Source organism: Ambystoma mexicanum, chromosome 9 (assembly GCF_040938575.1).
Source record: "Ambystoma mexicanum isolate Mex_15411 chromosome 9, UKY_AmexF1_1, whole genome shotgun sequence".
In the NCBI taxonomy this organism is placed as follows: Eukaryota; Metazoa; Chordata; class Amphibia; order Caudata; family Ambystomatidae; genus Ambystoma; species Ambystoma mexicanum.
In genome coordinates this window covers 466,464,732-466,492,159 of record NC_090931.1, presented here as the reverse complement: position 1 = coordinate 466,492,159, position 27,428 = coordinate 466,464,732, and positions in this window count along the sequence as shown.

The following is a 27,428-nucleotide window of genomic DNA, read 5'->3' as shown; positions in this document are numbered from 1 at the left end:
GAGGAGGGAGGACCTGAGGGAGGTGCCAGGGGTTGGGGCAGATGTCTGTAGGGATACTTGGAGGAGAGAGGATGTGAGGGTTGTGCCTGGGGTCGGGTCAGAGGTTAATGGAGGTGCTGGGAGGCGGGCAGACCTGAGGGTGGTGCCTGCAGTTGGAGCAGAGGTTAGTGGGGGTACTGGGAGGAGGGCAGACTTGAGGGTGGTGCCTGCTTGTTGGAGCAGAGGTCACTGGGCGGACTTGTGGGTGGTGCCTGGGCTGGGGCAGAGGCAGTGGGGCTACTGAGAGGAGGGGGGTACTGAGAGGAGGGTGGACTAATGCGTGGTACCTGGGGTTGGGGCTGAGGTCAGCAGCGATACTGGGAGGAGGGCAGACTTGAGGGTGGTGACTGGGTTTGGGGCAGAGTTCAATGGGGGTACTGCAAGGAAGGTGGACTTGAGGGTGGTGTATGGGGTTGGGGCAGAGGTCAGTGGAGGTACTGGGTGGACTTGAGGGTGGTACCTGAGGTTGGGGCTGGGGCACAGGTCAGTGGGGGTACTGGGCAGACATGAGGGTGGTGCCTAGAGTTGGGGAAGGGGTGGGTGGGGGTACTGGGTGGACTTGAGGATGATGCCTGGGGTTGGGCCAGATGTCAGTGGGGGTACTGGGAGGAGGGTGGACTTGAGGGTGGTTTCTGGGGTTGGGGCAGAGTTAAGTGGGGGTAGTGGGTAGAGGGAGGACCTGAGGGTGGTGCCAGGGGTTGGGGCAAAGGTCAGTTGGGGCACTGGGCAGACTTTAGGGTAGTGCCTGGGCCTGGGGTTGGGGCAGAAGTCAGTAGGGATACTTAGAGGAGAGTGGACCTGAGGGTGAATATGTTTGTGTGTGTTTGGTGTTGTTGTTTGTTGTTTGTGCTTGACATTGTGGCATTATTTTGATTGATTTGGACATGTGCACAAGTGTATAACATGTAGGAGAGGGACCATCAGTGGTTGGAGGTAGGGCTGTACCGAATAGCATATTTAGTATTCGGCCGAATACCGAATATTTTATCAACTATTCGGCCGAAGCCGAATATGAAGCCGAATATTTGCTTTATTTAATAAATCGTGTTCCAAACTTCAAAAAACACACTTATTAAAAAATCTAATAAAGCACAATTTTAAATGCATTATATACTTTTATTTCTCTTCAATGTAATTAATGTAGCATCTTCATTTAAAGTATAAAATCCAGAAATAAAGAAGATTTAACCAAAATGAAGGGACTAAATGTACAGAAGATTGTTGCATATTCAGTGCCAGTTAAAGTAGGAGGCTTCACAAATGCAAAAGGACTGCCTTTGTGAATCAGATTCATTGCATTCTCTGTCCAGTTGCAAAGTGGATGCAGTCGAGTTTCGAAACTTCTTTGCAGTTCACATACAAATGTATAAAATGGTTCATGTCGGCTCACGCAGGACACAAGTCAAGAGGAAATCTGAAATGTGTGAACTCCATCTCGCAACTATTCACCCCACCCAAACAAATGCTGCTCACTTTTCACTTATCCTAGCCACTCTTTCTCGCCAATACACAAACATATGCAATTTATAATTCCTGATAAAATATCAGATAATGTTAAACTCAGGACTCAAGTCCTTAAAAAAGAAAAGGGGGGACTAGGACGTACACAATGGGAAGTGACATGACAGAAACTGAAAGTATCTGTACACAATTTTTTCAGTTTGTTTTCTCCAACTGGAAAAAGTGCAGATTGCATATAAACATTTGCCAAAAGAAAAGATGTTCCTGTATTATTGCAGGCTAAGTATAAAAGATGAGCACCTTTTTTGTCTAAGAATCTGTAACAAAACATGCCCTAAAGAGCAGATTACAATATAAGATATTTTTCAGCAATTTGTCTGGTCTAATACTATTCAGTTTTGCAAACTGAAGTCTATATTTGCCTTTCTGAGTTCATGTTGCATTGTATTCAAATGAGAATGTCAAAGTATTTGGCAAGAGCCGAATAGCAAGAAACTATTCTGCCGGAGCCGAATAGGTTTTTTTTCAGCCGGAATTCGGCCGAATACTTACTCGAAGCCGAAGTTCGGTACACCCCTAGTTGGAGGTAGCAAGGGCTGGTTGATGTCATTCCTTGTGCAGTGGCACTCTGTGTTTGGTGTTGGTGTGTTAGTGTTGTTTGAGTGACTTTTTTTTGGGTGTGTCTAATGGTGTGAATACGGGGATGATTTTGGTGATGGGTGAAATGTTTCATGATGGTGTTCGAGGTCTATCATTGTGGCTGGGTACTCACTGATGTGTCTTAACACATGTTCCACATGGTTTAGTTGTTTGTTGAATCTGGCCATGCTTCATTCACCTCTGCCCATTCGCAACTGGAGGTTGATTTCACTGTACGTTGAGTTCCTTTCTGGCACACTGATGTTAAGGTGTTCCTTTGGCACTTGCTTGTCAATGTCGTTATGCCCACACTTCATTCACTGGTATGGGTATTTTACATTGTGAGTGTTGAGGAGTGATGTGGCCTCAATGTTGAGTGGGCTACACTCACCACTTGTGCATTGGTTTGAAGATAGCTGTATCCCGCCCAAGGTACAGCCACCCACCCACACACATTTGCAATGACCCGCTACCTGATCTCATATTGCACGTCACCTCTGCCACTAAAATGCAGATAAGTGCCACAATTAATTAATAGATCTAGCTGGGCACATTATCAGTCTCCTTAACTCGCAGACTCTCTGACAGCCTTCACATCACTCAACCAAAAGCCTGTAGTATGTGGGTCGCTAGCAGGGACTTAGCCACCCCTACCTACCTTTGTACAGGCTAAAATGCACACACGCATTCCTAATCACTCGGACCAATCTCTGATACCTTGGCATTCGGTCCTCCAAGGGCATTCACCTACAGCGCGTTGAGGCCATGGCAATGGCACAACAGCACTATTCAATGCCACATTACATTACATTGCATGACTATGTCACATGTACATGGAGTGGTCAAAGTGTAGCTGGTGCAACAGTATGGTATCCTGTTGATGTGCACCTGAGTATGGTCTAACAGCGAACAATGGTAGAAGCTACGGCCTAGGATTCAACAGCAGACCTCACAGGATTTCATGTTTGAGGAGGATATTTGGCAGGTGTACTTCCTGGTGGAGGCAGGCTAGAGGAGTTGAGGTAAGTTGGTGCTCCCCATTGCACAGGGAGGAGTGCAGACTTGAGGATGGTGTATGGGGTTGGCGCAGAGGTCAGTGGGGTAATGGGCGGAGGGTGGACTAGCGGGTGGTGCCTGGGTTTGCAGCAGAGGTCACTGGGGGTATTCGGAGGACTTGAGGTTGGTGCTTGGATTGAGGCAGAGGTAAGTGGCGTACTGGGAGGAGGGTGGACTCGCAGGTGGTGCTTGGGATTGGGGCAGAGGTCAATGGCGTACTGGTAAGAGGGCAGACTTGAGGGTGGTGTCTGGGGTTGGGGCAGAGGTCTCTGGGGGAACTGGGAGGAGGGCGCCTAGCGGGAGGTGCCTGGGATTGGGGCAATTGTCAGTGGCGGAACTGGGAGGAGGGCAGACTAGTGGGTGGGGCCTGCGATTAGGACAGAGGTCAGCAACGGTACTGGGAAGACTTGAGAGTGGTGCCTGAGATTATTGTAGATGTCAGATGAGCTACTGGGAGGAGGGCAGACATGAGGGTGGTGCCTCGAGTTGGGACAGAGGTCAGTGGGGGTTCTGGGAGGACTTGAGGGTGGTGCCTGGGTTTGGGACAGAGGTCAGAAGGGCACTGGGAGAAGGGTGGTTTAGTGGGTGGTGCCTGTAATTGGGGCAGAGTCAACGGGGGTACTGGGAGTACTTGAGGGTGGTGCCTGGGATTGTGGCAGAGGACAGTGGGGGTACGGGGAGGAGGGCAGACTTGAGGGTGGTGCCTGAGTTGGGGCAGCGGTCAGTGGGGGTACTGGGAGGACTTGAGGGCGGTGCTTGGATTGAGGCAGAGGTCAGTGGGGGTTCTGGGAGGACTTGAGGGTGGTGCCTGGGTTTGGGACAGAGGTCAGTGGGGCACTGGGATGAGGGTGGTTTAGTGGGTGGTGCCTGTGATCAGGGCAGTGTCAGCGGGGGTACTGGGCGTACTTGAGGGTGGTGCCTGGGATTGGGGTACAGGATAGTGTGGGCACTGGGAGGAGGGAGGACCTGAGGGTGGTACAAGGGGTTGGGGCAGAAGTCAGTAGGGGTACTGAGAGGAGAGCAGATTTGAGGGTGGTGCCTAGGGTTGGGGCAGAGTTTAGTGGAGGTACTGGGAGGAGGGCAGGCTTGACGGTGGTGCCTGGGGATGGGGCAGAAGTTATTGAGGGTACTGGGAGGAGGGCAGACTTAAGGGTGGTGCCTGGGGATGGGGCAGAGGTCAGTGGGGGTACTGGGAGGATATGGGACTTGAAGGTCGTGCCTGGTATTGGGGCAGCAGTCAGTGGGGGTACTCGGTGGACTTGAGGGTGATGCCTGGGTTTGGGGCAGGCATCAGTGGGGGTACTGGGAGGAGGGTGGACTAGCGTGTGGGGCCTGAAATTGGGCCAGAGGTCAGTGGGGGTAGTGGGAGGAGGGCAGACTTGAGGGTGGTGCCTGGGGTTGGGGCAGAGGTCACTGGGGGTACTGGGAGGAGGGAGGACGTGAGGGTGGTGCCAGGGGTTGGGGCAAAAGGTCAGTTGGGGCACTGGGAAGACTTGAAGGTGGTGCCTGGAGTTGGGGCAGAAGTTAGTGGCAGTACTGGGAGGAGGGCAGACTTGAGGGTGATGCCTGCTTGTTGGGGCAGAGGTCACTGGGGGTACTGAGCAGACTTGAGGGTGGTGCCTGGTCTGGGGCAGAGGTCAGTGGGGGTACTGGGAGGAGGGCAGACTTGAGGGTGGTGCCTCGGGTTGGGGCAGGTGGTCAGTGGGGGTACTGCGAAGAGGGCAGACTTGGGGCTGGTGTCTGGGGTTGGGGCAGAGGGCAGTGGGGGTTCTGGGAGGACTTGAGGGTGGTGCCTGGGGTTGGGACAGAGTCCGTGTGGGGCACTGGGAGGAGGGCGGTTTAGTGGGTGGTGCCTGTGATTGCGGCAGAGAAAGTGGGGGTACTGGGAGGAGAGTTCATTTGAGGGTGGTGCCTGGGGTTGGGGCAGAGGTTAGTGGAGGTACTGGTTAGAGGGCAGACTTGAGGGTGGTGCCTGGAGATGGGGCAGAAGTTAGGGTACTGGGAGGAGGGTGGACTTAAGGGTGGTGCCTGGGGTTGGTGCGAGGTCAGTGGGGGTACTGGGTGGACTTGAGGGTGATGCCTGGGGTTGGGGAAGACGTCAGTGGGGGTACTGGGAGGAGGGTGGACTACTGGGTGGGGCCTGGGATTGGGGCAGAGGTCAGTGGGGGTACTGGGAGGAGGGCAGACTTGAGGGTGGTACCTGGGGTTGGAGCAGAGGTGAGTGGGGGTAGTGGGAGGAGAGAGGACCTGCGGGTTGTGTCAGGGGTTGGGGCAGAGGTCAGTCGGGCACTGGGCAGACTTTAGGGTGGGGCCTGGGGTTGGGGCAGAAGTCAGTAGGGATACTTGGAGGAGAGAAGACTTGAGGGTTGTGCCTGGGGTCGGGGCTGAGGTTAGTGGAGGTGCTGGGAGGCGGGCAGACTTGAGGCTGGTGCCTGCAGTTGGAGCAGAGGTTAGTGGGGGTACTGGGAGGAAGGCAGACTTGAGGGTGGTGCCTGCTTGTTGGGGCAGAGGTCACTGGGTGGACTTGAGGGTGGTGCCTGGGCTGGGGCAGAGGTCATTGGGGGTACTGAGAGGAGGGCAGACTAATGTGTGGTACCTGGGGTTGGGGTTGAGGTCAGCAGGTATACTGGGAGGAGGGCAGACTTGAGGGTGGTGACTTTGGGGCACAATTCAATGGGGGTACTGCGAGGAAGGTGGACTTGAGGGTGGTGCATGGGGTTGGAGCAGAGGTCAGTGGAGGTACTGGGCGGACTTGAGGATGGTGCCTGAGGTTGGGGCAAAGGTCAATGGGGGTACTCGGCAGACATGAGGGTGGTGCCTAGAGTTGGGGAAGGGGTCAGTGGGGGTACTGGGTGGACTTGAGAGAGATGCCTGCGGTTGGGGCAGACATCAGTGGGGGTACTGGGAGGAGGGACGACTAGTGGGTGGGGCCCGGGATTGGGACAGAGGTCAGTGGGGGTACTGGGAGGAGAGCAGACTTGAGGTTGGTGCCTGGGGTTGAGGCAGAGGTCAGTGGGGATAGTGGGAGGAGGGAGGACCGGAGGGTGGTGCCAGGGGTTGGGGCAGAGGTCAGTTGGGGCACTGGGCAGACTTTAGGGTGTTGCCTGGGCTTGGGGCAGAAGTCATTAGGGATACTTGGAGGAGAGTGGACTTGAGGGTTGTGCCTGGGGTTGGGGCAGAGGTTAATGGAGGTGTTGGGAGGTGGGTAGGCTTGAGGGTGGTGCCTGCTTTTTGGGGCAGAGGTCACTGGGCGGACTTGAGGGTGGTGTAGAGGAGGTCACAGACATGGCCTGCACCCCATCCGCTCATTTCGAGGTACCAGGAGCGTACTCGCCAAGGTATGTGACGTATGAAGAGAAAATGAACCAACAAAGAGCTGCACTGGGACTCTGCCCAGTATACATCAGAAGATCCATACCTGTTAAAGCGCCCATAATCAGACAACCCTGGGTATCCTATTAGACAGCTGTACCAGCCGCTGAGACGAAATGAAGAGTACCTGCAGACGGTCCATGAAGAGACCCAAAGAGCCTAAATGGAAGACCAGTGGAAATGACATAAGAGCCTGAACAGACTCACAAACTAACAAAAATGGCTATCGAAGATAGCACGCCAGTGCGAGCAGTTGGGAAAATATATGTAATGGACGCAGGAAAGAGACGATGTTAAAACGTGAGGAAACGTTGCTACGAGACAAAATGGAAGCAACCAACCAGTTAAACGTGTGTAAATAGGCTTGCAACGCAAGAAGCTAAAGATATCAATACTGCTTGCAATGCTTAGTAGAAGATTAGAGCGGCAAGCGCCAACCTTATATCTACCACAATAAGGCACATTATACAAGTGCGACTCCATTTTGTAAAAGCAGAAATGTACCAAGGTTGCCAGGGGCCATTCAGGCCGAGTTTCAGAACCCAGCCAGAGGCAAGAGAAGGAGCGGGATCGAAACTCAACAAAGAGCGACTCATGCCTAGGAAATCGAGGTCAACCAGAGAAAGGGAGGATAGTGTCAGCTAACAAGACTTCAACTTCAGAGCATACCAGTCTGCCCCATGAAGGTCAAGATAAGGGGGGCCCATGCAGGTGGCGAGGCCGAAACAGAATTAAATACACTAAAATCTGGAAACTGAAGCAGATTCATGGTGAACAGAACACGTGACCAGTCAGGCGCGAAGAGGTACCACCGCCTGATGTCATCCAGGAACCGAGGATGCCATAACTTTTCCTGATAAGAGGCTACAGTTTCGAGGCCATACCCAGCCAACTAATTGACACACAGCCCTAAGATGCTGATTGATGGAAGGGAGGCAGGGTGAAACTTGGGACACCAGGCACATGGGTGTCCATGCTGCATGCTGCTAATTAAAATGGGGATTTATGTTTAGGGGTTTAACCTACCCAATCACAATGGACCGAGTTATTTGGAGTCCTATAGATAATAGAACCAATAGGACGTTGTACTTGTAGTGACGTCAATCACGTGTGATGTAGTGAGATGGGTGTAAACACCCACCCGATAAGAATTCTCCAATCCACATGCTCTAATAGCATATACAGATATAGCACCTATACTTAAGTTACCTTTCCTAACCAATTATATAGCATGTCGAGTTTTTGTAGAGTTAGACGTCAATGATGACGAATATTGCCTATAAGAATTGTTGTTCAACTGAAGTTCGAGGAAGTCGGAGCAAGACAGGTGATCGCAATGCTGCTGATTTCCATGCATTTCTCTGTTTGATGTACTTGTCATTAAACAGACTTCCCTTTGCCAACCTACTGGGTCCTCATTATTGAGTCGTGTTGGAGTAAGTGAATCCTGCAAACCCAGTCCTCACATGGTGCAGCTATCTTGTCTTACAAGTACTAGAGGGTGCGCACTGATCTATGGGCCCGTCAGTGAGACCACGCTCCTCTGTACAGTGGTGCCTGGGCTGGGGCAGAGGTCAGTGGCGGTACTGAGAGGAGGGCGGACTAATACATGGTACCTGGGGTTGGGGCTGAGGTCAGCAGGGATACTGGGAGGAGGGCAGACTTGTGGGTGGTGACTGGGTTTGGGGCAGAGTTCAGTGGGGGTACGGCGAGGAGGGTGGACTTGAGGGTGATTCATGGGGTTGGGGCAGAGGTCAGTGGAGGTACTGGGTGGACTTGAGGGTGGTGCCTGAGGTTGGGGCACAGTTCAGTGGGGGTACTGGGCAGACATGAGGGTGGTGCTTAGGATTGGGGAAGGGGTCAGTGGGTGTACTGGGCGGACTTCAGGGTGGTGCCTGGGGTTGGCACAGAGGTCAGTGGAGGTACTGGAAGGAGGACAGACTGATGAGTGGTTCCTGGGATTTGGGCAGAGGTCAGTGGAGGTACTGGGCAAACTTGAGGGTGGTGCCTGGGATTGGGGCAGAGGTCAGTGGGGTTACTGGGAGAAGCCGACTTGAAGGTGGTGCCTGGGGTTGGGACAGAAGGCAGTGGGGGTACTGGTTGGACTTTAGAGTGGTGCCAGGGATTGGGACAGATGTAAATGGGGGTAGTGGGAGGAGGGTGGACTTGTGGGTGGTGCCTGGGATTGGGGCAGAGGTCAGTGTGTGAACTGGGCAGACTTGAGGGTGGTGCTTTGAGTTAGGGGGGATGAGGCACAGTTTCAAGGGGTTTGTGGGTGCTGTTTTGAGTTAGAGGGGTGAGGCGCAGTTCTGAGGGTTTTGCGGGTCCTGCTTTGAGTTAGGGGGGACAAGGCACCGTTTCTCTGTGGTTCGTGTAAGGGGGGGCGAGGTGCAGTTTTTCTGGGTTTCGTGGGTGCTGCTTTGAGCCAGTGGAGACGAGGGTCAGTTTTGCCGAATTTGCGAGTGCTGCTTTGTGTTAGGGGGGACGAGGAGCAGTTTCTCTGGGGTTTGCATGTGCTGCCTTGAGTGTGTGGGGACGAGGTGCAATTTTGCCGGGTTTGCGAGTGCTGCTTTGTGTTAGGGGGGGATGTGGTGCAGTTTCTCTGGGGTTCGTGGATGTTGCTTTGAGTTGAGGGTACGAGGGCCAGTTTCGTCAGATTCGTGGGTGCTGCTTTGAGTTAGCATGGACAAGGACCTGTTTTGCCGGGCTACCGGGTGCAGCTTTGAGTTAGGGGGTATAAGGTGCAGTTTTGGGATACTGGAACAAGGACTTATGAGTCGCAGAAGTGGATGTAACAGTGATGACTTACATGGGTCTGGTGCAAAGGATGTTTGACAGTGCCAATTTTTGCTTGCCGTCTGGGCGTGTTAAGGGCGTTCCGGGCACAACTCGTTATTCTTTGCACTGCTGGTTTCTTTGCGCTTTTAAATCTATGAATCTGCTCCAAGCGGTAATCTTTTCATCCGCGCAAAGTTCTTTTTCACACAATGTAGTTAGCGTTAATCTCTGCCCACATCAGTATTTTGAAGCAGGCAGAGGCAGTCTCCCTAAGGAAGCTGCCTGCTTGTTACCACTTGCTAATAGCAGGCCTTACCGATCTCCGAATACTTACAAAATCAGTGCATTATGCGTGAATTGCGAGAATACCTCGGAAATAGCATGCAGCACTGAACGTAAAGGCTCTTTTCGACAGATTCCCTGCAGGAATCAATAGTGTCCTTAAAAGAAAATTGAAGACTGTTGACAAAAATGTCGATCATTCATACGTATTTCACTAGCATGATGGCAGATGCGTTAGCCCATAACGAAATCTCTAATGTTCTACACATTGGGACATCTGTCACCATTTTTGGAACTACACGAATAAGGCAATGGGTAACAGACTCGTTTCCATTCGTCTACAGGTTAACAAGCAGGTTAGCAAAATTAAAACACACTAGACAGAAAAAAAAACATGTCGTCTGTTTTTTAAACAAAATACAGCCCCCACGCAGCAGCTAGGGAAGGCACAAAATGCAATATTTTGCAATATTGTAATCAATAATCAAAGGGGCTATTTCAAAATAGGAATATTATCCAAGTGGAATTCGTTAAATCCCCTGCAGCCATCCCCTCCCTGCCACAGTTCCCAATTTGGATTACAATGTTTGAGTAAATTGTATAAGCAGAGGCGTCAGCCAGTTTCATATATCGAACAAGGAAGCTGTAGCGTGATACAACCTTTCTGCCGTTATTATTTAAAGGCTATTTTTTTGTGTAAAACAAGCGCTGAAAATCCCCTAGAATGAGAAAGAGGTTTGAAACCTCAACAAACCCACAATAATTGCAATCTACTGACACTGCATTGAGCACAATGACAAAGCCAGATTCAAAGAAACTGCCAGAGTCAAAAGATGGCCTTTATGCATAAGAGGAAGGTGTAGAATGCAGTGCTAAAAAGTCCCATGGTAGACAGGCACACCTAACCACCCACCTCCTGTGCAGAAAAATGAAAGTGGGTTACATATTCCAGGAAGTCTTTCACAGTCATGTACAGATGTCCTATTGGCAGACAATTTCGTCCTGCGACTATCCTCAGTCAACATTTTGAAGTTGGCCAACATTGAAGTCTGTGTGGGATGAGGTGGGGTGTGGAATGTAAGGCAACAGCCCACATTCTTTTTATAAGAGACAATACAGTATAAACTCAAAATCTGCACACTGATTCATTTTTTAACGAAAATATGTTTAAACAAGTTTCTGGAGATAGACATTTTGCGAGAAGCTGACATGTTCAGTTGCTCATATTCTGAGTCGACAATTAGCTAAGGACATGCGGATCACATTTATCCAGTGTAATCTTTTTAATAGGGCCAGTTGAAGGCCTTATGTTACCTGTAGCAACGGGCCCGTTTGAAAATCCATACCTCGCAATTGAGCCACATTTTCAGTTTAAATTGCCATTGTAGGCTCCAGCACGTGTCACCACTGTCGGATCAGTAGGCAGCAGCCAATTGCCTTGCTGAAGATCAGCTGTGCCCCTAACCAACAACACTTTGCATGGTGCGACTTGAAAGCCTCCACTTATTATGGAAAAATACAAAACTACAAGGGCTCAATTCATGAAAATATTTGCGGGGAAAATAGGGGATTTGCGTGCCAATTTGCATGAAAATCCCAGTTTGTTCATTCATGGAACCGATTGTGCAGGACTTTCCTAGGACTTGCATGGAGTTCGCGCAGGCCCGGCATGTCTCTGCGAGTCGACGAGCATCTTGCGCGAGACACCACGCAGGGTGTGGGCCGGGTGTACGCATAGACCAAAAAAGGGGGCGGAACATGCAGAATGAGGAAGAACACACGAAAATGTGGGCGTGTTGAAGGAACGGTACACAGCCAAGCAATGGCACACCCATAGCCGCGCAAATATAACCATATACATGGATTTCCACTCGGAAAGCCGGGTCACGAAAAAGCACACGCAAATTCCCTTACCCATACGGCACATGATAGCAGGCATAAACGTCAACGCGCATAGGAACAAATACCTATAAAGCACGCAATACACACCAAAGGAATGTCAACAGACACGATGAATCCAGCAGTAGTTGGAACTATCGTCCATGGACACCTCAAGAGGAGCATTATGCCCAGGGCTTGGATCCTCACAACACGCACCACACTTTACCGGATGCCGGATGTTCTGATCTGTGGCAGGTATAGGCCCCCCCCCCATATAATCTTATACCTTGTCCGTTAGTGGGAAGATGGCCTAACATTACCCACCATCTGCTCCCAGGCCCTTACCCCACTTGAAAAAGTGCTGACTGCACTTCATTTCCTTGCCATTGGTTCCTTCCAGCGAACCACTGCAGTAGTAGGCAGGATATCGCAGGCCACCCAATCACGCTGTCTACACCAGGTGCTGGCCTGCATAACAGCACGTGCAGGTGTGCGCAGGCGGTTCTATGTTCTTTCATCGACAACCATTTTTACGGCTGCCTTTTTTACTAGTTCACAATTACGAAAAAGCTAATCAATACCCCTGCTTAATGTCCATTCTTAACTATTCCCGACTCCCCCAATCCTTGATCTGCCCTTTCCCACCCTCCAAAATTTTGATGACCTTTTTCGTACTCGTAAAAAAGGCAGTCGTAGAAATGACTGTCGATGAAACGACGGTATACCGCGCAGGCACATATATATGCCCCGAACACCAGTCGAAAAGCAGACAGTCATGCAGGATTTCTATGCAGTGGCACACTTCCCCCATGTGCTAGGTGCTATAAACTGCACACATGTAGTGTGTGTACAAATACAGGAGGCGGGCGGACTCACAGGTGGTTCTTGGGATTGGGGCAGAGGTCAGTGCGGGTACTGGTAGGAGGGCAGACTTGAGGGTGGTGTCTGGGGTTGGAGGGAGGACTTGAGAGTGGTGCCGGGGATTGGGGCAGATGTCAGAAGAGCTACTGGGAGGAGGGCAGACTTGAGGGTGGTGCCTCGGGTTGGGGCAGGGGTCATCTGGGTTACTGGGAGAAGGGCAGACTTGGGGCTGGTGTCTGGGGTTGGGGAAGAGGTCAGTGGGGGTTCTGGGAGGACTTGAGGGTGGTGCCTGGTTTGGGACAGAGGTCAGTGGGGGACTGGGAGGAGGGTGGTTTAGTCGGTGGTGCCTGTGATTGGGGCAGAGTCAGTGGGGGTACTGGGAGTACTTGAGGGTGGTGCCTGGGATTGGGCAGAGGACAGTGTGGGTACTGGGAGGAGGGCAGACTTGAGGGTGGTGCCTGGGGTTGGGGCAGAGGTTTGTGCAGGTACTGGGAGGAGGGCAGACTTGAGGGTGGTGCCTGGGGTTGGGGCAGAGGTCAATGGGGGGTACTGGGAGGAGAGAGGACCTGAGGGTGGTTCCAGGGGTTGGGGCAGAGGTCAGTCGGGGGCACTGGGCAGACTTGATGGTGGTGCCTGGGGTTGGATGGAGGATTTGAGAGTGGTGCCGGGGATTGGGGCAGATGTCAGAGGAGCTACTGGGAGGAGGGAAGACTTGAGGGTGGTGATTCGGGTTGGGGCACGGGTCATCTGGGTTACTGGGAGGAGGGCGGACTTGGGGCTGGTGTCTGGGGTTGGGGAAGAGGTCAGTGGGGGTACTGGGAGTACTTGAGGGTGGAGCCTGGGGTTGGGGCAGAGGTCAGTGCGGGGTACTGGGAGGAGGGAGGACCTGAGGGTGGTGCCAAGGGTTGGGGCAGAGGTCACTCGGGGCACTGGGCAGACTTGATGGTGGTGCCTGGGGTTGGGGCAGAAGTCAGTAGGGATACTTCGAGGAAAGCGGACTTGAGGGTTGTGCCTCGGGTTGGGGCACGGGTCATCTGGGTTACTGGGAGGAGGGCGGACTTGGGGCTGGTGTCTGGGGTTGGGGAAGAGGTCAGTGGGGGTTCTGGGAGGACTTGAGGGTGGAGCCTGGGTTTGGGACAGAGGTCAGTGGGGGACTGGGAGGAGGGTGGTTTAGTGGGTGGTGCCTGTGATTGGGGCAGTGTCAGCGGGGGTACTGGGAGGATGGGGGACTTGAAGGTGGTGCCTGGGATTGGTACAGCAGTCAGTGGAGGTACTGGGTGGACTTGAGGGTGATGCCTGGGGTTGGGGAAGACGTCAGTGGGGGTACTGGGAGGAGGGTGGACTACTGGGTGGGGTCTGGGATTGGGGCAGAGGTCAGTGGTGGTACTGGGAGGAGGGCAGACTTGAGGGTGGTTCCTGGGGTTGGGGCAGAGGTCAGTGGGGTAGTGGGAGGAGGGAGGACCTGAGGGAGGTGCCAGGGGTTGGGGCAGATGTCTGTAGGGATACTTGGAGGAGAGAGGATGTGAGGGTTGTGCCTGGGGTCGGGTCAGAGGTTAATGGAGGTGCTGGGAGGCGGGCAGACCTGAGGGTGGTGCCTGCAGTAGGAGCAGAGGTTAGTGGGGGTACTGGGAGGAGGGCAGACTTGAGGGTGGTGCCTGCTTGTTGGAGCAGAGGTCACTGGGCGGACTTGTGGGTGGTGCCTGGGCTGGGGCAGAGGCAGTGGGGCTACTGAGAGGAGGGGGGTACTGAGAGGAGGGTGGACTAATGCGTGGTACCTGGGGTTGGGGCTGAGGTCAGAAGCGATACTGGGAGGAGGGCAGACTTGAGGGTGGTGACTGGGTTTGGGGCAGAGTTCAATGGGGGTACTGCAAGGAAGGTGGACTTGAGGGTGGTGTATGGGGTTGGGGCAGAGATCAGTGGAGGTACTGGGTGGACTTGAGGGTGGTACCTGAGGTTGGGGCTGGGGCACAGGTCAGTGGGGGTACTGGGCAGACATGAGGGTGGTGCCTAGAGTTGTGGAAGGGGTGGGTGGGGGTACTGGGTGGACTTGAGGGTGATGCCTGGGGTTGGGCCAGATGTCAGTGGGGGTACTGGGAGGAGGGTGGACTTGAGGGTGGTGTCTGGGGTTGGGGCAGAGTTAAGTGGGGGTAGTGGGTAGAGGGAGGACCTGAGGGTGGTGCCAGGGGTTGGGGCAAAGGTCAGTTGGGGCACTGGGCAGACTTTAGGGTAGTGCCTGGGCCTGGGGTTGGGGCAGAAGTCAGTAGGGATACTTCGAGGAGAGTGGACTTGAGGGTGAATATGTTTGTGTGTGTTTGGTGTTGTTGTTTGTTGTTTGTGCTTGACATTGTGGCATTATTTTGATTGACTTGGACATGTGCACAAGTGTATAACATGTAGGAGAGGGACCATCAGTGGTTGGAGGTAGGGCTGTACCGAATAGCATATTTAGTATTCGGCCGAATACCGAATAGTTTATCAACTATTCGGCCGAAGCCGAATATGAAGCCGAATATTTGCTTTATTTAATAAATCGTGTTCCAAACTTCAAAAAACACACTTATTAAAAAATCTAATAAAGCACAATTTTAAATGCATTATATACTTTTATTTCTCTTCAATGTAATTAATGTAGCATCTTCATTTAAAGTATAAAATCCAGAAATAAAGAAGATTTAACCAAAATGAAGGGACTAAATGTACAGAAGATTGTTGCATATTCAGTGCCAGTTAAAGTAGGAGGCTTCACAAATGCAAAAGGACTGCCTTTGCGAATCAGATTCATTGCATTCTCTGTCCAGTTGCAAAGTGGATGCAGTCGAGTTTCGAAACTTCTTTGCAGTTCACATACAAATGTATAAAATGGTTCATGTCGGCTCACGCAGGACACAAGTCAAGAGGAAATCTGAAATGTGTGAACTCCATCTCGCAACTATTCACCCCACCCAAACAAATGCTGCTCACTTTTCACTTATCCTAGCCACTCTTTCTCGCCAATACACAAACATATGCAATTTATAATTCCTGATAAAATATCAGATAATGTTAAACTCAGGACTCAAGTCCTTAAAAAAGAAAAGGGGGGACTAGGACGTACACAATGGGAAGTGACATGACAGAAACTGAAAGTATCTGTGCACAATTTTTTCAGTTTTTTTCTCAAACTGGAAAAAGTGCAGATTGCATATAAACATTTGCCAAAAGAAAAGATGTTCCTGTATTATTGCAGGCTAAGTATAAAAGATGAGCACCTTTTTTGTCTAAGAATCTGTAACAAAACATGCCCTAAAGAGCAGATTACAATATAAGATATTTTTCAGCAATTTGTCTGGTCTAATACTATTCAGTTTTGCAAACTGAAGTCTATATTTGCCTTTCTGAGTTCATGCTGCATTGTATTCAAATGAGAATGTCAAAGTATTTGGCAAGAGCCGAATAGCAAGAAACTATTCTGCCGGAGCCGAATAGCTTTTTTTCAGCCGGAATTCGGCCGAATACTTACTCGAAGCCGAAGTTCGGTACACCCCTAGTTGGAGGTAGCAAGGGCTGGTTGATGTCATTCCTTGTGCAGTGGCACTCTGTGTTTGGTGTTGGTGTGTTAGTGTTGTTTGAGTGACTTTTTTTTGGGTGTGTCTAATGGTGTGAATACGGGGATGATTTTGGTGATGGGTGAAATGTTTCATGGTGGTGTTCGAGGTCTATCATTGTGGCTGGGTACTCACTCATGTGTCTTAACACATGTTCCACATGGTTTAGTTGTTTGTTGAATCTGGCCATGCTTCATTCACCTCTGCCCATTCGCAACTGGAGGTTGATTTCACTGTACGTTGAGTTCCTTTCTGGCACACTGATGTTAAGGTGTTCCTTTGGCACTTGCTTGTCAATGTGGTTATGCCCACACTTCATTCACTGGTATGGGTATTTTACATTGTGAGTGTTGAGGAGCGATGTGGCCTCAATGTTGAGTGGGCTACACTCACCACTTGTGCATTGGTTTGAAGATAGCTGTATCCCACCCAAGGTACAGCCACCCACCCACATTTGCAATGACCCGCTACCTGATCTCATATTGCACGTCACCTCTGCCACTAAAATGCAGATAAGTGCCACAATTAATTAATAGATCTAGCTGGGCACATTATCAGTCTCCTTAACTCGCAGACTCTCTGACAGCCTTCACATCACTCAACCAAAAGCCTGTAGTATGTGGGTCGCTAGCAGGGACCTAGCCACCCCTACCTACCTTTTTACAGACTAAAATGCACACACGCATTCCTAATCACTCGGACCAATCTCTGATACCTTGGCATTCGGTCCTCCAAGGGCATTCACCTACAGCGCGTTGAGGCCATGGCAATGGCACAACAGCACTATTCAATGCCACATTACATTACATTGCATGACTATGTCACATGTACATGGAGTGGTCAAAGTGTAGCTGGTGCAACAGTATGGTATCCTGTTGATGTGCACCTGAGTGTGGTCTAACAGCGAACAATGGTAGAAGCTACGGCCTAGGATTCAACAGCAGACATCACAGGATTTCATGTTTGAGGAGGATATTTGGCAGGTGTACTTCCTGGTGGAGGCAGGCTAGAGGAGTTGAGGTAAGTTGGTGCTCCCCATTGCACAGGGAGGAGTGCAGACTTGAGGATGGTGTATGGGGTTGGCGCAGAGGTCAGTGGGGTAATGGGCGGAGGGTGGACTAGCGGGTGGTGCCTGGTTTTGCAGCAGAGGTCACTGGGGGTATTCGGAGGACTTGAGGTTGGTGCTTGGATTGAGGCAGAGGTAAGTGGCGTACTGGGAGGAGGGCGGACTCGCAGGTGGTGCTTGGGATTGGGGCAGAGGTCAATGGCGTACTGGTAGGAGGGCAGACTTGAGGGTGGTGTCTGGGGGTGGGGCAGAGGTCTCTGGGGGAACTGGGAGGAGGGCGTCTAGCGGGAGGTGCCTGGGATTGGGGCAATTGTCAGTGGGTGAACTGGGAGGAGGGCAGACTAGTGGGTGGGGCCTGCGATTAGGACAGAGGTCAGCAGCGGTACTGGGAAGACTTGAGAGTGGTGCCTGAGATTATTGTAGATGTCAGATGAGCTACTGGGAGGAGGGCAGACATGAGGGTGGTGCCTCGAGTTGGGACAGAGGTCAGTGGGGGTTCTGGGAGGACTTGAGGGTGGTGCCTGGGTTTGGGACAGAGGTCAGAAGGGCACTGGGAGAGGGGTGGTTTAGTGGGTGGTGCCTGTAATTGGGGCAGAGTCAACGGGGGTACTGGGAGTACTTGAGGGTGGTGCCTGAGTTGGGGCAGCGGTCAATGGGGGTACTGGGAGGACTTGAGGGCGGTGCTTGGATTGAGGCAGAGGTCAGTGGGGGTTCTGGGAGGACTTGAGGGTGGTGCCTGGGTTTGGGACAGAGGTCAGTGGGGCACTGGGATGAGGGTGGTTTAGTGGGTGGTGCCTGTGATCAGGGCAGTGTCAGCGGGGGTACTGGGCGTACTTGAGGGTGGTGCCTGGGATTGGGGTACAGGATAGTGTGGGTACTGGGAGGAGGGAGGACCTGAGGGTGGTACAAGGGGTTGGGGCAGAAGTCAGTAGGGGTACTGAGAGGAGAGCAGATTTGAGGGTGGTGCCTAGGGTTGGGGAAGAGGTTAGTGGAGGTACTGGGAGGAGGGCAGGCTTGACGGTGGTGCCTGGGGATGGGGCAGAAGTTATTGAGGGTACTGGGAGGAGGGCAGACTTAAGGGTGGTGCCTGGGGATGGGGCAGAGGTCAGTGGGGGTACTGGGAGGATATGGGACTTGAAGGTCGTGCCTGGTATTGGGGCAGCAGTCAGTGGGGGTACTCGGTGGACTTGAGGGTGATGCCTGGGTTTGGGGCAGGCATCAGTGGGGGTACTGGGAGGAGGGTGGACTAGCATGTGGGGCCTGAAATTGGGCCAGAGGTCAGTGGGGGTAGTGGGAGGAGGGCAGACTTGAGGGTGGTGCCTGGGGTTGGGGCAGAGGTCACTGGGGGTACTGGGAGGAGGGAGGACCTGAGGGTGGTGCCAGGGGTTGGGGCAAAAGGTCAGTTGGGGCACTGGGAAGACTTGAAAGTGGTGCCTGGAGTTGGGGCAGAAGTTAGTGGCAGTACTGGGAGGAGGGCAGACTTGAGGGTGATGCCTGCTTGTTGGGGCAGAGGTCACTGGGGGTACTGAGCAGACTTGAGGGTGGTGCCTGGTCTGGGGCAGAGGTCAGTGGGGGTACTGGGAGGAGGGCAGACTTGAGGGTGGTGCCTCAGGTTGGGGCAGGTGGTCAGTGGGGGTACTGCGAAGAGGGCAGACTTGGGGCTGGTGTCTGGGGTTGGGGCAGAGGGCAGTGGGGGTTCTGGGAGGACTTGAGGGTGGTGCCTGGGGTTGGGACAGAGTTCGTGTGGGGCACTGGGAGGAGGGCGGTTTAGTGGGTGGTGCCTGTGATTGCGGCAGAGAAAGTGGGGGTACTGGGAGGAGAGTTCATTTGAGGGTGGTGCCTGGGGTTGGGGCAGAGGTTAGTGGAGGTACTGGTTAGAGGGCAGACTTGAGGGTGGTGCCTGGAGATGGGGCAGAAGTTAGGGTACTGGGAGGAGGGTGGACTTAAGGGTGGTGCCTGGGGTTGGTGCGAGGTCAGTGGGGGTACTGGGTGGACTTGAGGGTGATGCCTGGGGTTGGGGAAGACGTCAGTGGGGGTACTGGGAGGAGGCTGGACTACTGGGTGGGGCCTGGGATTGGGGCAGAGGTCAGTGGGGGTACTGGGAGGAGGGCGGACTTGAGGGTGGTACCTGGGGTTGGAGCAGAGGTGAGTGGGGGTAGTGGGAGGAGAGAGGACCTGCGGGTTGTGTCAGGGGTTGGGGCAGAGGTCAGTCGGGCACTGGGCAGACTTTAGGGTGGGGCCTGGGGTTGGGGCAGAAGTCAGTAGGGATACTTGGAGGAGAGAAGACTTGAGGGTTGTGCCTGGGGTCGGGGCTGAGGTTAGTGGAGGTGCTGGGAGGCGGGCAGACTTGAGGGTGGTGCCTGCAGTTGGAGCAGAGGTTAGTGGGGGTACTGGGAGGAGGGCAGACTTGAGGGTGGTGCCTGCTTGTTGGGGCAGAGGTCACTGGGTGGACTTGAGGGTGGTGCCTGGGCTGGGGCAGAGGTCATTGGGGGTACCGAGAGGAGGGCAGACTAATGTGTGGTACCTGGGGTTGGGGCTGAGGTCAGCAGGTCTACTGGGAGGAGGGCAGACTTGAGGGTGGTGACTTTGGGGCACAATTCAATGGGGGTACTGCGAGGAAGGTGGACTTGAGAGTGGTGCATGGGGTTGGAGCAGAGGTCAGTGGAGGTACTGTGCGGACTTGAGGATGGTGCCTGAGGTTGGGGCACAGGTCAATGGGGGTACTCGGCAGACATGAGGGTGGTGCCTAGAGTTGGGGAAGGGGTCAGTGGGGGTACTGGGTGGACTTGAGAGAGATGCCTGGGGTTGGGGCAGACATCAGTGGGGGTACTGGGAGGAGGGACGACTAGTGGGTGGGGCCCGGGATTGGGACAGAGGTCAGTGGGAGTACTGGGAGGAAAGCAGACTTGAGGTTGGTGCCTGGGGTTGAGGCAGAGGTCAGTGGGGGTAGTGGGAGGAGGGAGGACCGGAGGGTGGTGCCAGGGGTTGTGGCAGAGGTCAGTTGGGGCACTGGGCAGACTTTAGGGTGTTGCCTGGGCTTGGGGCAGAAGTCATTAGGGATACTTGGAGGAGAGTGGACTTGAGGGTTGTGCCTGGGGTTGGGGCAGAGGTTAATGGAGGTGTTGGGAGATGGGCAAGGCTTGAGGGTGGTGCCTGCTTGTTGGGGCAGAGGTCACTGGGCGGACTTGAGGGTGGTGTAGAGGAGGTCACAGACATGGCCTGCACCACATCCCCTCATTTCGAGGTACCAGGAGCGTACTCGCCAAGGTATGTGACGTATGAAGAGAAAATGAACCAACAAAGAGCTGCACTGGGACTCTGCCCAGTATACATCAGAAGATCCATACCTGTTGAAGCGCCCATAACCAGACAACCCTGGGTATCCTATTAGACAGCTGTACCAGCCGCTGAGACGAAATGAAGAGTACCTGCAGACGGTCCATGAAGAGACCCAAAGAGCCTAAATGGAAGACCAGTGGAAATGACATAAGAGCCTGAACAGACTCACAAACTAACAAAAATGGCTATCGAAGATAGCACGCCAGTGCGAGCAGTTGGGAAAATATATGTAATGGACGCAGGAAAGAGACGATGTTAAAACGTGAGGAAACGTTGCTACGAGACAAAATGGAAGCAACCAACCAGTTAAACGTGTGTAAATAGGCTTGCAACGCAAGAAGCTAAAGATATCAATACTGCTTGCAATGCTTAGTAGAAGATTAGAGCGGCAAGCGCCAACCTTATATCTACCACAATAAGGCACATTATACAAGTGCGACTCCATTTTGTAAAAGCAGAAATGTACCAAGGTTGCCAGGGGCCATTCAGGCCGAGTTTCAGAACCCAGCCAGAGGCAAGAGAAGGAGCGGGATCGAAACTCAACAAAGAGCGACTCATGCCTAGGAAATCGAGGTCAACCAGAGAAAGGGAGGATAGTGTCAGCTAACAAGACTTCAACTTCAGAGCATACCAGTCTGCCCCATGAAGGTCAAGATAAGGGGGGCCCATGCAGGTGGCGAGGCCGAAACAGAATTAAATACACTAAAATCTGGAAACTGAAGCAGATTCATGGTGAACAGAACACGTGACCAGTCAGGCGCGAAGAGGTACCACCGCCTGATGTCATCCAGGACCCGAGGATGCCATAACTTTTCCTGATAAGAGGCTACAGTTTCGAGGCCATACCCAGCCAACTAATTGACACACAGCCCTAAGATGCTGATTGATGGAAGGGAGGCAGGGTGAAACTTGAGACACCAGGCACATGGGTGTCCATGCTGCATGCTGCTAATTAAAATGGGGATTTATGTTTAGGGGTTTAACCTACCCAATCACAATGGACCGAGTTATTTGGAGTCCTATAGATAATAGAACCAATAGGACGTCGTACTTGTAGTGACGTCAATCACGTGTGATGTAGTGAGATGGGTGTAAACACCCACCCGATAAGAATTCTCCAATCCACATGCTCTAATAGCATATACAGATATAGCACCTATACTTAAGTTACCTTTCCTAACCAATTATATAGCATGTCGCGTTTTTGTAGAGTTAGACGTCAATGATGACAAATATTGCCTATAAGAATTGTTGTTCAACTGAAGTTCGAGGAAGTCGGAGCAAGACAGGTGATCGCAATGCTGCTGATTTCCATGCATTTCTCTGTTTGATGTACTTGTCATTAAACAGACTTCCCTTTGCCAACCTACTGGGTCCTCATTATTGAGTCGTGTTGGAGTAAGTGAATCCTGCAAACCCAGTCCTCACATGGTGCAGCTATCTTGTCTTACAAGTACTAGAGGGTGCGCACTGATCTATGGGCCCGTCAGTGAGACCACGCTCCTCTGTACAGTGGTGCCTGGGCTGGGGCAGAGGTCAGTGGCGGTACTGAGAGGAGGGCGGACTAATACATGGTACCTGGGGTTGGGGCTGAGGTCAGTGGGGGTACGGCGAGGAGGGTGGACTTGAGGGTGATTCATGGGGTTGGGGCAGAGGTCAGTGGAGGTACTGGGTGGACTTGAGGGTGGTGCCTGAGGTTGGGGCACAGTTCAGTGGGGGTACTGGGCAGACATGAGGGTGGTGCTTAGGATTGGGGAAGGGGTCAGTGGGTGTACTGGGCGGACTTCAGGGTGGTGCCTGGGGTTGGCACAGAGGTCAGTGGAGGTACTGGAAGGAGGACAGACTGATGAGTGGTTCCTGGGATTTGGGCAGAGGTCAGTGGAGGTACTGGGCAAACTTGAGGGTGGTGCCTGGGATTGGGGCAGAGGTCAGTGGGGTTACTGGGAGAAGCCGACTTGAAGGTGGTGCCTGGGGTTGGGACAGAAGGCAGTGGGGGTACTGGTTGGACTTTAGAGTGGTGCCAGGGATTGGGACAGATGTAAATGGGGGTAGTGGGAGGAGGGTGGACTTGTGGGTGGTGTCTGGGATTGGGGCAGAGGTCAGTGTGTGAACTGGGCAGACTTGAGGGTGGTGCTTTGAGTTAGGGGGGATGAGGCACAGTTTCAAGGGGTTTGTGGGTGCTGTTTTGAGTTAGAGGGGTGAGGCGCAGTTCTGAGGGTTTTGCGGGTCCTGCTTTGAGTTAGGGGGGACAAGGCACCGTTTCTCTGTGGTTCGTGTAAGGGGGGGCGAGGTGCAGTTTTTCTGGGTTTCGTGGGTGCTGCATTGAGCCAGTGGAGACGAGGGTCAGTTTTGCCGAATTTGCGAGTGCTGCTTTGTGTTAGGGGGGACGAGGAGCAGTTTCTCTGGGGTTTGCATGTGCTGCCTTGAGTGTGTGGGGACGAGGTGCAATTTTGCCGGGTTTGCGAGTGCTGCTTTGTGTTAGGGGGGGATGTGGTGCAGTTTCTCTGGGGTTCGTGGATGTTGCTTTGAGTTGAGGGTACGAGGGCCAGTTTCGTCAGATTCGTGGGTGCTGCTTTGAGTTAGGATGGACAAGTACCTGTTTTGCCGGGCTACCGGGTGCAGCTTTGAGTTAGGGGGTATAAGGTGCAGTTTTGGGATACTGGAACAAGGACTTATGAGTCGCAGAAGTGGATGTAACAGTGATGACTTACATGCGTCTGGTGCAAAGGATGTTTGACAGTGCCAATTTTTGCTTGCCGTCTGGGCGTGTTAAGGGCGTTCCGGGCACAACTCGTTATTCTTTGCACTGCTGGTTTCTTTGCGCTTTTAAATCTATGAATCTGCTCCAAGCGGTAATCTTTTCATCAGCGCAAAGTTCTTTTTCACACAATGTAGTTAGCGTTCATCTCTGCCCACATCAGTATTTTGAAGCAGGCAGAGGCAGTCTCCCTAAGGAAGCTGCCTGCTTGTTACCACTTGCTAATAGAAGGCCTTACCGATCTCCGAATACTTACAAAATCAGTGCATTATGCGTGAATTGCGAGAATACCTCGGAAATAGCATGCAGCACTGAACGTAAAGGCTCTTTTCGACAGATTCCCTGCAGGAATCAATAGTGTCCTTAAAAGAAAATTGAAGACTGTTGACAAAAATGTCGATCATTCATACGTATTTCACTAGCATGATGGCAGATGCGTTAGCCCATAACGAAATCTCTAATGTTCTACACATTGGGACATCTGTCACAATTTTTGGAACTACACGAATAAGGCAATGGGTAACAGACTCGTTTCCATTCGTCTACAGGTTAACAAGCAGGTTAGCAAAATTAACACACACTAGACAGAAAAAAAAACATGTCGTCTGTTTTTTAAACAAAATACAGCCCCCACGCAGCAGCTAGGGAAGGCACAAAATGCAATATTTTGCAATATTGTAATCAATAATCAAAGGGGCTATTTCAAAATAGGAATATTATCCAAGTGGAATTCGTTAAATCCCCTGCAGCCATCCCCTCCCTGCCACAGTTCCCAATTTGGATTACAATGTTTGAGTAAATTGTATAAGCAGAGGCGTCAGCCAGTTTCATATATCGAACAAGGAAGCTGTAGCATGATACAACCTTTCTGCCGTTATTATTTAAAGGCTATTCTTTTGTGTAAAACAAGTGCTGAAAATCCCCTAGTATGAGGAAGAGGTTTGAAACCTCAACAAACCCACAATAATTGCAATCTACTGACACTGCATTGAGCACAATGACAAAGCCAGATTCAAAGAAACTGCCAGAGGCAAAAGATGGCCTTTATGCATAAGAGGAAGGTGTAGAATGCAGTGCTAAAAAGTCCCATGGTAGACAGGCACACCTAACCACCCACCTCCTGTTCAGAAAAATGAAAGTGGGTTACATATTCCAGGAAGTCTTTCACAGTCATGTACAGATGTCCTATTGGCAGACAATTTCGTCCTGCGACTATCCTCAGTCAACATTTTGAAGTTGGCCAACATTGAAGTCTGTGTGGGATGAGGTGGGGTGTGGAATGTAAGGCAACAGCCCACATTCTTTTTATAAGAGACAATACAGTATAAACTCAAAATCTGCACACTGATTCATTTTTTAACGAAAATATGTTTAAACAAGTTTCTGGAGATAGACATTTTACGAGAAGCTGACATGTTCAGTTGCTCATATTCTGAGTCGACAATTAGCTAAGGACATGCGGATCACATTTATCCAGTGTAATCTTTTTAATAGGGCCAGTTGAAGGCCTTATGTTACCTGTAGCAACGGGCCCGTTTGAAGATCCATACCTCGCAATTGAGCCACATTTTCAGTTTAAATTGCCATTGTAGGCTCCAGCACGTGTCACCACTGTCGGATCAGTAGGCAGCAGCCAATTGCCTTGCTGAAGATTCAGCTGTGCCCCTAACCAACAACACTTTGCATGGTGCGACTTGAAAGCCTCCAGTTATTATGGAAAAATACAAAACTACAAGGGCTCAATTCATGAAAATATTTGCGGGGAAAATAGGGGATTTGCGTGCCAATTTGCATGAAAATCCCAGTTTGTTCATTCATGGAACCGATTGTGCAGGACTTTCCTAGGACTTGCATGGAGTTCGCGCAGGCCCGGCATGTCTCTGCGAGTCGACGAGCATCTTGCGCGAGACACCACGCAGGGTGTGGGCCGGGCCTACGCATAGACCAAAAATGGGGGCGGAACATGCAGAATGAGGAAGAACACACGAAAATGTGGGCGTGTTGAAGGAACGGTACACAGCCAAGCAATGGCACACCCATAGCCGCGCAAATATAACCATATACATGGATTTCCACTCGGAAAGCCGGGTCACGAAAAAGCACACGCAAATTCCCTTACCCATACGGCACATGATAGCAGGCATAAACGTCAACGCGCATAGGAACAAATACCTATAAAGCACGCAATACACACCAAAGGAATGTCAACAGACACGATGAATCCAGCAGTAGTTGGAACTATCGTCCATGGACACCTCAAGAGGAGCATTATGCCCAGGGCTTGGATCTTCACAACACGCACCACGCTTTACCGGATGCCGGATGTTCTGATCAGTGGCAGGTATAGGTCCCCCCCCCATATAATCTTATACCTTGTCCGTTAGTGGGAAGATGGCCTAACATTACCCACCATCTGCTCCCAGGCCCTTACCCCACTTGAAAAAGTGCTGACTGCACTTCATTTCCTTGCCATTGTTTCCTTCCAGCGAACCACTGCAGTAGTAGGCAGGATATCGCAGGCCACCCAATCACGCTGTCTGCACCAGGTGCTGGCCTGCATAACAGCACGTGCAGGTGTGCGCAGGCGGTTCTATGTTCTTTCATCGACAACCATTTTTACGGCTGCCTTTTTTACTAGTTCACAATTACGAAAAAGCTAATCAATACCCCTGCTTAATGTCCATTCTTAACTATTCCCGACTCCCCCAATCCTTGATCTGCCCTTTCCCACCCTCCAAAATTTTGATGACCTTTTTCGTACTCGTAAAAAAGGCAGTTGTAGAAATGACTGTCGATGAAACGACGGTATACCGCGCAGGCACATATATATGCCCCGAACACCAGTCGAAAAGCAGACAGTCATGCAGGATTTCTATGCAGTGGCACACTTCCCCCATGTGCTAGGTGCTATGAACTGCACACATGTAGTGTGTGTACAAATACAGGAGGCCGGCGGACTCACAGGTGGTTCTTGGGATTGGGGCAGAGGTCAGTGCGGGTACTGGTAGGAGGGCAGACTTGAGGGTGGTGTCTGGGGTTGGAGGGAGGACTTGAGAGTGGTGCCGGGGATTGGGGCAGATGTCAGAAGAGCTACTGGGAGGAGGGCAGACTTGAGGGTGGTGCCTCGGGTTGGGGCAGGGGTCATCTGGGTTACTGGGAGAAGGGCGGACTTGGGGCTGGTGTCTGGGGTTGGGGAAGAGGTCAGTGGGGGTTCTGGGAGGACTTGAGGGTGGTGCCTGGTTTGGGACAGAGGTCAGTGGGGGACTGGGAGGAGGGTGGTTTAGTCAGTGGTGCCTGTGATTGGGGCAGAGTCAGTGGGGGTACTGGGAGTACTTGAGGGTGGTGCCTGGGATTGGGCAGAGGACAGTGTGGGTACTGGGAGGAGGGCAGACTTGAGGGTGGTGCCTGGGGTTGGGGCAGAGGTTTGTGCAGGTACTGAGAGGAGGGCAGACTTGAGGGTGGTGCCTGGGGTTGGGGCAGAGGTCAGTGGGGGGTACTGGGAGGAGAGAGGACCTGAGGGTGGTGCCAGGGGTTGGGGCAGAGGTCAGTCGGGGGCACTGGGCAGACTTGATGGTGGTGCCTGGGGTTGGATGGAGGATTTGAGAGTGGTGCCGGGGATTGGGGCAGATGTCAGAGGAGCTACTGGGAGAAGGGAAGACTTGAGGGTGGTGCCTCGGGTTGGGGCACGGGTCATCTGGGTTACTGGGAGGAGGGCGGACTTGGGGCTGGTGTCTGGGGTTGGGGAAGAGGTCAGTGGGGGTACTGGGAGTACTTGAGGGTGGAGCCTGGGGTTGGTGCAGAGGTCAGTGGGGGATACTGGGAGGAGGGAGGACCTGAGGGTGGTGCCAAGGGTTGGGGCAGAGGTCAGTCGGGGCACTGGGCAGACTTGATGGTGGTGCCTGGGGTTGGGGCAGAAGTCAGTAGGGATACTTCGAGGAGAGCGGACTTGAGGGTTGTGCCTGGGGTTGGGGCAGAGATTAGTGGAGGTGCTGGGAGGAGGGCAGCCTTGAGGGTGGTGCCTGAGGTTGGAGCAGAGGTTAGTGGGGGTACTGGGAGGAGGGCAGACTTGAGGGTGGTGCCTGCTTTTTGGGGCAGAGGTCACTAGGGGGACTTGATGGTGGTGCCTGGGCTGGGGCAGAGGTCATTGGGGGTACTGAGAGGAGGGCAGACTAATGCGTGGTACCTGGGGTTGGGGCTGAGGTCAGCAGGGCTACAGGGAGGAGGGCAGACTTGAGGTTGGTGACTGGGTTTGGGGCAGAGTTCAGTGAGGGTATGGCGAGGAGGGTGGACTTGAGGGTGGTGCATGGGGTTG